The sequence below is a fragment of the Sardina pilchardus genome, chromosome 10 (assembly GCF_963854185.1).
Source record: "Sardina pilchardus chromosome 10, fSarPil1.1, whole genome shotgun sequence".
Taxonomy (NCBI): Eukaryota; Metazoa; Chordata; class Actinopteri; order Clupeiformes; family Clupeidae; genus Sardina; species Sardina pilchardus.
In genome coordinates, this window is record NC_085003.1 from 29,236,170 (window position 1) to 29,247,308 (window position 11,139).

Here is an 11,139-nt window from a genome sequence, read left to right on the forward strand (position 1 = left end):
TTTAACCTCACAGAACTCAGCACTGTCAACTGACACACCACTGTGTTGCACTGAAAGAACCCTAAACTTGAGACGACCTAGCAGGGGAGGACCTTCAGAATGGAGCAGGAAGGATTGGGGTGCTTGGGTGAGGTGCTGTGAGTTGATTGGGCGGTGGGGGGACGAGGGGAGGGGGGTGAGTGGCAGTGCTTGTGTGAGTGTGTGTGTGTGGGGAGAGAGGTGTGTGTGTGTGGGGGGGGGGGGGGGGGTAGTAGCTGTGATTTGCATGGACCATTGTGCCGCACAAGTTTAGATGCTTTTTTTTTGGTGAGGGTCTTTTGGCCATTTACTTCCAGTCTGGCTGGCTGTTACGGCCCGTGAATGGTCCCTGCTCCAGAGCCACACAAAGGCCCTTTTGTGCTGCAGCCGCACCATATTCATCATGTAAGGCCTGTAAGACAAATCTGATTGGACGTTCCTGTCACTTTGATGTGAGGCCAGAGGGGCGAGAGGCTGAGCTATGGCGAACTTCACTCCTCTTGTGCTCCTCTCCTCTGCACTGATACGGCGGCGGGGTTAAAGGCTGCTGCAGGAGAGGGGAGCTGGATGGGGAGGTGGACTGAAGGAGAGGAAGGAGGGGGTCGTCGTTATTATGTTCAAGAGAAAAAATTCATAATAAATTCTTCAGTCATCCTCCCCCAAAAAAAAGGGGGTCGAGATGATTGACACTACTTTACTTTGGCCCCAACAAAAGCCCTGATTTCTGCAGAATACCAAATGAATGGTTCAAGTGTGGATTCTATTGAAACTATTTTAATCTCCCTGTATTTCTCTTGCCACTCTCTCTCTCTCTCTCTCTCTCTCTCTCACTTTCTCTTTCTCTCTCTCTCTCTCTCTTTCTCTCTCTCTCTCTCTCTCTCTGTGTTTCTCTTACTACCACTTACTATCTCCCACTCTCACTCTCTCTTTTCATCCTGGGGTTCTTCTGTCCCTTTGTTTGGACCAGTCTTGATTTTCAGGCTAATTCTGCGGTGGCGGAACCGCTAATTGTGCTCCATTAGGCCCAGCGCTGGCGTGTTCCTGCACCACTGAGATTCATGTCCGCCTAATTGCTCTCATTCTGGCCTCCAGACCTCAGTGGGTCAGATCCAGGAACTGGGCCCGGGCTCGTGGGGCTGTTGTGTGGAGGTAGGGGTTTGGGGTGGGGTGGGGTGGTAGGGGTCTGTTTTTTGGTTGAGATTTGGAAGTCATTTCCAATAGTTTTGACCATATGGCTTTAGCATGGTGCTTGTTTCATGGACTCAAATGGGTCATGCTAATTACTATGTGACTTGCTTTGGACTGAGATTTAGCAATAGAGCCTGTAGCAGAGATGGGGACTTGAGTCTGAGACTCAAGACTCAAACTTTGACAAGATTTGATAAAGATTCTTGAAAGATTATAGTCTTTCGAGTAAAGCTTGAATGAGGGGCATTAGTTAAAAGACTACAATCTTTCAAGAATCTTTCCCAAATCTTGTCAAAGTCTGTCAGAGTATGGTAGGCTTAAGTTGTAAAACCAGTGACAACTTTGAGAGTTGTGAACAACCTATATTTCATGCAATTGTTGCTTTTTAAATCTAAATGTATTAATGTATTTTAATGTATTTTATTTTTATTAGTGCTTCTAAACCGGATAGTTCCAGTCCTTGATTATGATTGGCTGAATCGCGTACGATGCCGTTGTAAAACCCAACATAAACATACACCTTGACCGCATTTCATTCTATAGTAATGCCCACAATTTACAAAGTTGGAGTAGCTGCGTCTCGATGTTGCATGGCAGCCGTTCAGATGGAGTAAATATCCACGATATTCCGCAGCCCAACAATGGGGGTCGCCATGACACCGAGACGGTTTTCTATTTCCGGCGAAGCTGCATTGTATCTGTTTTAACGTGACGGTTTACGGTGCTTAACATATCATAACGCATATAAAAGTAAACTTTTCTATTTTATATCGGTTATATATGATGTAGTATATACATGCTGAGGGCAGAATTGTCAATATTTCGAAAGAAATCTAAGTTGAGGCATAATCTAGTTAGCTATGGAGAACGCACATGTTAACAGAATGAACGGAAGTTGAAAACAGTATCGTAACCATCGCAACGATACATATTTCCGGGTTAAGGAAAGAGGTGGATACTTGGAGGAAGAATGATTATCTATGAATACATTGTTACATTTTTTGTTGCTGTGCCTTTGTTTCATGAAATCTTGCCACATAGATGTAGTAGCCATTTTGGAAAAGCAATAAGCCATCACATCGTGCCTAACAACGCCCCTTAGCTGTTCTAAAAGCTGAGTAAACTACGGCCTCTCGAAGATGGGAAATGTGGGAAATGTGGGAAATGTATGAAAAGCTGTATGTCACCTTTTCCATAATATGCAACGTAACGCATGTGCTATGTGCACACACTCTCAGATCAAAAATTGCATTGGCCATGGCAACAACAGGTAGACTGGGTAAACCGAGCCTGATCTTCCGACGATTAGACGTTTCCGACATTTGCTGGAACCAATCACAAACCGGCTTATCCACCTGGGGCACCCGGATAGTTGGTCTGATTGGTTGAAGCACTATCCAAGCAGTCTAATCCACAGTCTGATGATAGCCAGGCTAGACAACAGGTCCTCCCAGAGTTGGGCCTTTTATCATTACTTTCGGTTACAATAACTTCGGGCACAGTGGAAAATAACCGAACAGCTACATGCAAGGTGTGTGGCACCAGGATAAATTATTCTGGTTCAACAACATCTAATTCATCAAGCATATCAAAACACACCGACAGGTCAGTCACTATTGTGAAAGAGACGTTAAACTTTGCATATATAGTCACAGGAGCAAGCAAAATAAACTGTTGGAAAAAACATATTATTGAAATAATTTGTTTCCTCAGAGAGCGGCATTGCTGTAGACCCCATAATGTTATCCTACAACTAGTTTTGATACTGTACTGTATTGATGGTAGTTACTGGACATGCTTTGAATTCGCAATATTGGCGCAGTGTTGGGGACAGATCATATGGCCAGAGACCTGAGACTTGACTTGGACTCGTGACAAAAGACTTGAGACTTGACTTGAACTTGCCCCTCAAAGCCTTGAGACTTCACTCCATAAAATGACTTGTGAACATCTCTAGCCTGTAGTGATTGCACAGTCTCTTGCACTAGATTTTCTGTAGCCTACCTACTGACCACATTAGCTTAGCCTATAAATTAAAAATATGATAATACATTGATTGACTACTATTTAAATATCTCATACCTTGCTATTAAATGACGAATGACTAATAATATTTGTCTAAATTTGTGTGGAGAGAGAGGGGCGGTTGGATTCCTCTTTTTTGACTTCAGGCACAAACATTGTCCTCGCAAACCTTCAGAGAGTGAGACTTTCCAACCACGAGAGTGTGTGTGTGTCTTCCAAACCATTAGAGAGAGAGAGTCTCTCCAGCCATGAGAGTGTGTGTCTTGTGTCTGTGGGATGCTGCAGAGGCTCAGAGCACTGTCACCTGTGGTGTGTAGAGCCTCCTGCACCTGCTGATCCGGGGCAGGTGGATCTCCCCCGAGCTCTGTGGACTGTGATCTCTAGTCAGACCACACCTTCCTCCACCCCATCCCACCCCACCCCACCCTCACCCCCAAACACACCTCTCCAAGCTGCACTTAGCTAACGCTGACAAGCCAATATGGAGTTATGTAAGTGTCAGCTAACTAGCGCTATATGTGCTAATGATTTCCCCCCCAGTTTCTGTAACCCTTAACGGTACAGTTATAGCACCTGACCTGGCTGTTATGCACTATTGACTGTATGATATAAGCCTTTCATAAATGAGTGTTTTCCCCTTCTAAAGGTGTGTTTAGACCTGCCACACTAGAGCAGAGGGAGTCTCTCTGAATACCAGTCTGTTAGTCGACCTCCGCCCAGCATATGCTAACCCACAATCTCCTTTGAGATGCTCAGTTGAATGATGATGGGACATGGTTACGGTTGTGTGTTTAGAGCAGGGTAACGGTAACCATGATGACATAGCTTTGTTCGACATTCACCAGTGTGCTGTATTGTCTGTTGCAAATGTCACTTTATTGTGTGTGTGCATTTGGTAAATGGGATGTTCTCAGTGGCATGTCTTTATAGAGTCACTCACATTAAAAGACTCACTTGTCCATGATGTTCTTCTTCTTTTTCTGTTCGCCTAAATAACCACTCTATTCTTTCTTTCCCACTATCTATTCCCTTTCTGAGTGTGTGGGTCATTCTTTAAATCCTCTGCTCATCTCCCTCTTCCTCTCTTTAGCATCCAGCTTCTTGCCTTCCATTTCTGTGTCCCCCTTCACCCTGTCGTTGTCCCTACTCCTATTGTGGACTGTGACTTACATGAACTGAATGAAGGTCCTATCCTGCAGTGTATTGGGACATCTTGAGAGCCTCACAGTCATCATGACTGACTGTACTACTCTACAGGCTTTGTAGGTTTCTGTTGGCTATAACACAAGAAAATAAGACAAGATAAACACTCCCATAGATTACACTTACCTATAACACTTACCGATAACACTTATCTATGTAAACCTGTTGTCAATATCTCTGTCAGTACAACCACACACACATGTGTGCAAACACACACACACACACACACACACACACATACACACATTAATATATTCATACATGCACACAGTTACACATAGGCTTGCATGCTCTCACACCATACACACACGCACACACGCACACACACACACACACACACACACACACACACACACACACACACACACACACACACACACACACACACACACACACACCATCTCCATGTACATCCACAGACACCTACATCAAGAAACTACACCTACACATGCACCCAGTTTTGCTATTTTCTGTACAACAGCAACAAAAAAAACCTTTACACAGCAAATCTCCAGTGCGTGGTGAGGACCACAGCTGCCCTGTCCTGCCTGTGGTCACCCCCTCCCCACCCCCTGTTAAAATCACCAGGATTAGAGGCAGGCCATTCAGGGCCTCCTTTCATTACATTAGTGGCTGACCTCCCCAGTTAATTATCCCGATCGGGCCACAGGCTGGGTCTGCTTTTAATGATCCTGAGTGACACCGAAATGTGCCCAGGAATGGACTCACAATGGTTAACACACCACAAGGAGGAAGAAAAGGCACAGATGAAAAGAGAAAGAGGGAGAGAGAGAGAGAGAGAGAGAGAGACAGAGAGAGACAGAGGGACAGGATATATTGAAAGTGGCATTTACCAGCCAAAGCCTGTCTGTATTGAGGGGAGGACTGATCTCCTAGGGGCTGCCAAACGTCCGCAGACTTTTGTCAGAATATGGTATTGTTCCACGTTGATGGAGTGGACCCTTTAAGAGCAAAATTGCAGCGTTTCTTGAAAGCTCTGTCAGGGTGAAAAGATTGACGACAGAGAAATGGCTGCACCTCCTAAATAATATGACCTTAGGAAAAAGCAACCACTGCACAGGAGGACTACTGTGGAACCATCGGACTGGGACTTTCCTACCTTCAGATTAAAACGTTACTGTGAGATGAAATATACACAAGTGTGTAAAATCCCCCCCAGAGAACAATGAATTGACACGAGTTGAATGGTGTTGGATAATCAACAGTCTGGCAATGATTAAGACAGTTAATACAGAATATACGGGTTGTTCAAGTGTCAGACTGATAAGTATTCAAAATTATGCAAAACACAGCTACTGCAATTACTTCAAAGGTGTCAATCACATACTTTTTCATTGTTCTTTAAAGGGTGAAAAAAAAACAAAGGCCTCTCTTCCACACTTGTGCCTGTGTGGCTGGTCGGTCGTGGAGACGTGGCGAGGGTGAGGTGGAAGACTGAGGACCTGTGGGTTTATTCACCTGCCTCGGGCCTTTGATGGTGCTAGAGGTGGAGCAGCTCTTTTTTTGGGCAAGGGGGTGGGGGGGCAAAGAGCCCTGTCCCACCTGGTCTGACGCCATCTTACCCCCACCCGCCCCCCCACACACACACCCCTCACCCCATTCTCCCTTCAGTCCGATTTACATTCATCGGCACCGATGTGTTGGTCCCCCCTCTCCCCACCTGGTTCTGTGCTGCTCAAGACTCACTTATTTGCTCTCTCTGTCAGTGTTTGCGAAGGGATCGCATTTGTTTGCCCACGGCCAACGCGGCCCATATTGAACGCAAACACAATCAAAATCTGAACAGATTGTGCTCTCAGTCTCCGCACGGCACTCTAGGCAAATATGACAATATTAAACTCAACTCCTAAAGGGAGATGTTAGAAAGGGGGTTGAGGAGAGGGGATGACTAGGAAACTCCATGTTTATCCCTCGTTTTATAAAATCACTTGTCCTCCTAACATTCCTTGTTCTCTCTCTGTCTCTGTCTCTCTCTCTCTCTCTGTTTCTCTCTCAGTCTCTCTCTCTCTCTCTCTCTGTGTCTCTTTGTGTGTATTTACTGGAAGGCAGTGAGCTCCTTGCTGTCTGGCTATGCATATAAAGAGTGTCTCCTTTTTATTTCGTTCATGGCCAAGTGCCAAGCGTCCCCCTTCAAAACTTTCACACTCACTCACACACTCTCACTAACACACACACCCACACACACACACACACACACACACACACACACACACACACACACACACACACACACACACACACTTGTTTACACATACACATACACACACTCCCACTCTTATTCTTCTGCCAGGCCCAGCCCCCACCAGCCCTCCCACCCTCGACACCCATCCCAACCCCAATGCCCCACCACTCTCCACAAATGCACCACTCCAGCCTACACACACACACACACACACACACACACATGCACTAACCCAACAAGTATCCCATCGACCCCCCCCCCCCCCCCCCCCCCCCCCCCACACACACACACACTCCCCACCCTCAGGCCACCTCAAATTGCAATATAGAAAAAAAAGAGTGCTTCAGTGCAGAGGACAAGCATCGTTTTGGAAGCAGGTGTCCAGAACCTCAGAGCAGGACGCTTTCAAGCGTGCCACCTTTGACCCCACGCCCGAGCCGTCTGCAGCGGCAGCGCCGGACGAAGAGGAGGAGGAGGAGGAGGAGGAGAGGCAGTCAGGCAGAGAGCCCCCTAATCAGTCTCTTTGGCACAATGCAGGAGGAAGGGAGCTGCCAGCGCACCTTTTCAAAGAGAGATGGAGATGAGGGCCGGGGGAAAGGAGCCGCTGATTGATTGGGCTGATTGGTGGCTGAGGCTGGGGAGAGGGGGGGGGGTGAGGTGGGGGGGGCTGGGGGGTCTAAAGTTGGAAGGAGGGGAGAGGGGACTGCCGGGACCTACTTTTGCTAAGCAAGGGGTCAGTGTGTGTAATTATTGCTGTCTCCCTACTTTGTGTCTCACTCATTCACTCACCCACTCACTCACTTCTCTCTCTCTCTCTGTCTCTCTCTCACACACACATACACACACACACACACACACATACATACACAAAGTGTGTGTGTGTGTGTGTGTGTGTGTGTGTGTGTTCATTAAATCTGACAGTGAGAGTTCTCCAGGCTCATTCCTCTGGGCTTTTCTGCCTGCAGACAGCATTAGTGAGGTGATTGCCACTTGAATCAGGGTGGCTTTTCATGCAAAGGAGAAAAGGGGGGAAAGTGCCTTGGTTGTTCTTTTTCCCCCTCAGTACTCTCTCTCTCTCTCGACCACTACACCTAAATAGTCACTTCAGCAGCTTAGCTCATTACAGGATGCTGTATGTCTCTGGGAATCAAAATGAGCTCAACACAATGACTAGCTTCAGAGACGCCTGGTTAAGCCGATGCCAGGGTAATGTAATGTGGAATTGGGAAATAAATTGTGCAGTCATGATTTATGTTGTTCTCGTCACAACAAAACAAGTTTTAGATCATTTCAGATGTACACATGTGGGATGTTAAATTCCTACTGCTGTAAGGTACGGGATTTCCCACAGCAGCCTGTGTACCAACAAAAACAAAAATAAAATAACCAACAAAGTGACTTTTATGGACAAAAACATCACAAACGGAACACACTTTGAGGACATTTCAATGGGGTTATCAAGCAGACACCATGGACCTGAATTAGAGATTTAAAAGGACAAACTGGATATTAATAACAAAATGGACACAGCATGTTTTATCTGTGTAAGGCCTATGTGACAATTTGAATACACAACAGTCAGTGGTGTATTCCGTTAAAACAAGTGAAGTTGACCCACGTCAGTTGTTGCTTATGCCAGTTTCATTCTTTCACATGGTTTGCATAAGTTGACTGTTTAAATTAACTACCTGTTTTTTTATGAAGAGGATATCGGAGTATATGAGGACAGTCACCCTGAAAGAGGAAGTCCTACTATACGTCGCGTTGCTCAGCCAGAATAATCCCCAATACAAAATATACACTGCCTGCCCAATAAATCACCACCTGGATTTAACTAAACAAATACTGTAGGTAAGAGCCTCATGGCAGTGCTATAATCTGAGGTTGCTGCATTTGTCAGGTCTAGGTTCAGCAAAATGTGCTCAAAGAATGAGGTCAGCTGATTACCTGAATATACTGAATGACCAGGTTATTCCATCAATGGATTTTCTCTTCCCTGATAGCACAGGCATACTGTATACCAAGATGATGACGATGCCAGGATTCATCGGGCTCAAGTTGTGAAAGAGTGGAGCACAGGTCCCAAACAGGTTAGTGGTCAGGAGTGCTTCACTTATTGTCTAAAACAGGTGCTCCCTTGGTATCAAGGATATTCAATCACTTAGGGATTTGGTTAGACTATAACTTCAACTTAATAGTTCTTTTCTGTATATAGTAAGTCTTACCAGAGAGTTTCAAAGGCACACTGCTTATTAACTTAAAAAGCCTTTATTTTTTGGGGCTTACGCGTTGCGACAACAATGTCTTCCTCAGAGCTTGCACAGTGACTGATTCACAATTCCCATATGGCAATTCCTATATGCCTTTGAAACTCTCCAGTAAGACTTACAGAAAAGAACTATTAAGTTGAAGTTATAGTCCAACCAAATCCCTAAGTTGTGAAAGAGTGGTTCAGGGAGCATGAGACATTATTTTCACACACAGGCGCGTAGGAACCACGGGGGTCGGGGGGGTCGGGACACCCCCAATGTTGGACCCCCTCCCGAAAGAAAAACGCTGCAAAGTACAGATGTTGTTGATTACTTAGCTCAATTATATCCTCCTGAGTTACGGCCCCATAACTAGGCTATAGCTATCGGTGCGCATCGGAGGTCTTTCACATTGTGTTTTAAGAATGTTTCCCGAAACGAAGCCCGTCTCAATAATGCAGCATGGAGCACTTCCTCACCTTGAGTGTCTGAAAGCTAATGTAGGATACTCTCTCAGTCCAAATATTTAGTTTACGGCCTTCTTTCATTCTTTTCGAAATAGTTAAGAGGATAGCCTATTGTGGGTGCATACAGTAGTCTACGATAGCCTAAATAAGTTAGTCTTACGGCTGTCGCTTTTAAATGTAGCCTAGGCTTATCGCTTGACGTGGCACGTGGCCTTATTATCTGGTTACCTGGATTTAGCAAGTCCATACACTTTGTTCATCCTATTATAGGCTATGCTTTTCAAATTAAATGTGTAACAATTTGCCTCTTATTATAATCTACACACTGTCACGACGTAGGCTACATAAGGTTACGGGCGGATATGAGCAACCAAAGGCCTTGGTTGACTTAAGATAAACGGGCAGAATGCCTGTTTACAAACTACGTCAAACATGCAATAATCTAACAAATGAAAAAACACAAATGAAAGATGAATAGGCTATTTGTCACAAATTAAGCAATGAGTTCGTTCGTGGCCACCTAGCGCGCAACCTACGCGCTGAGGTGAAGGCCCGACACATACTAATTAACACAAAGCTTCATAATGCACAAACAAACACCCCCTCAAAGTTCAGTGTCCATACGTCCAAACAATAAACATAAGAAGCCGACAGTCAAAAACGACAACGAGATCTCCCAGACACGAAAAACAATGTTTATCTCACAGTTTGTTGAGTAGCCTATCGTTCCAACACTGATGCGCAAGGCAATCTCAGCTTTCGCGTTCGTTAGCTGTAGGCTATTCCAATGAGAAAAATCCACAAGGAAATGGTCACGGCAATGCAGCATACAGGAATCTTCTAACCACGTTACTTTGTTGAGCTGGCTGCATACAGGTAACAATAGCCACAGCGCGATCTCCCTGCGTCTCCATTTAAACCAAGGGCAAACCCATTCATTGTGCCCAAAACGCGCATCCATCTGTCAGCTGACATAAAATTTACTTAGCCTAGATGGCATATGAAAAGTCAAGAAGAAGAAACATATTTTCATTTAAGCAACGTTTATGCAACCATGTAAAGGGAAGCATTGGAGGAGTCAGTTTAAGTTGTCCTAAAGACTAGCTGTGTGCGTTTTTTATCTCTTATGTGACTTATAATTCGCCCCCTTTATTTATTAATATAAAAAAAATTCGGCGCGCACTCTGCGCGCGCAACGGACCTCATTTTTGTCCCCCCCAATGCTTACTACGTTCCTACGCGCCTGTTCACACATGATTGGCCACCACAGAGTCCAGACCTTAACCTCATTGAGAATCTGTGTGCTGGAGAAGACTTTGCGTAGCGATCTCAATCTACCATCATCAATACAAGATCTTGACAAAAAAATAATGCAACATTGTAGAGAAATAAATGTTGTGACATTTCAAAAGTTTGTGGAAACGATGCCAAAACTGAACAGTGATAGTAAAATCAATTAAATTCATTCTGAACAGTGATAATAAAATCAATACGTCTAAGGCACAGTATCACACCGCTCGGTCAGTCAGGTCTATCAAACAGTGGTTTCACCTTACAGTTACACAGCACACTGATAAAACAAGGATGGCATTATTGGACAACACATGTCTATTAGTAATTAGTCACCTTAGATACACACACACACACACACACACACACACACACACACACACACACACACACACACACACACACACACACTCATACACACACACGCACACTCACACACACACACACGCTGGGCCTCTTTATGTCTTCTGGCACGAGCGGACGACTCTACCCCCTC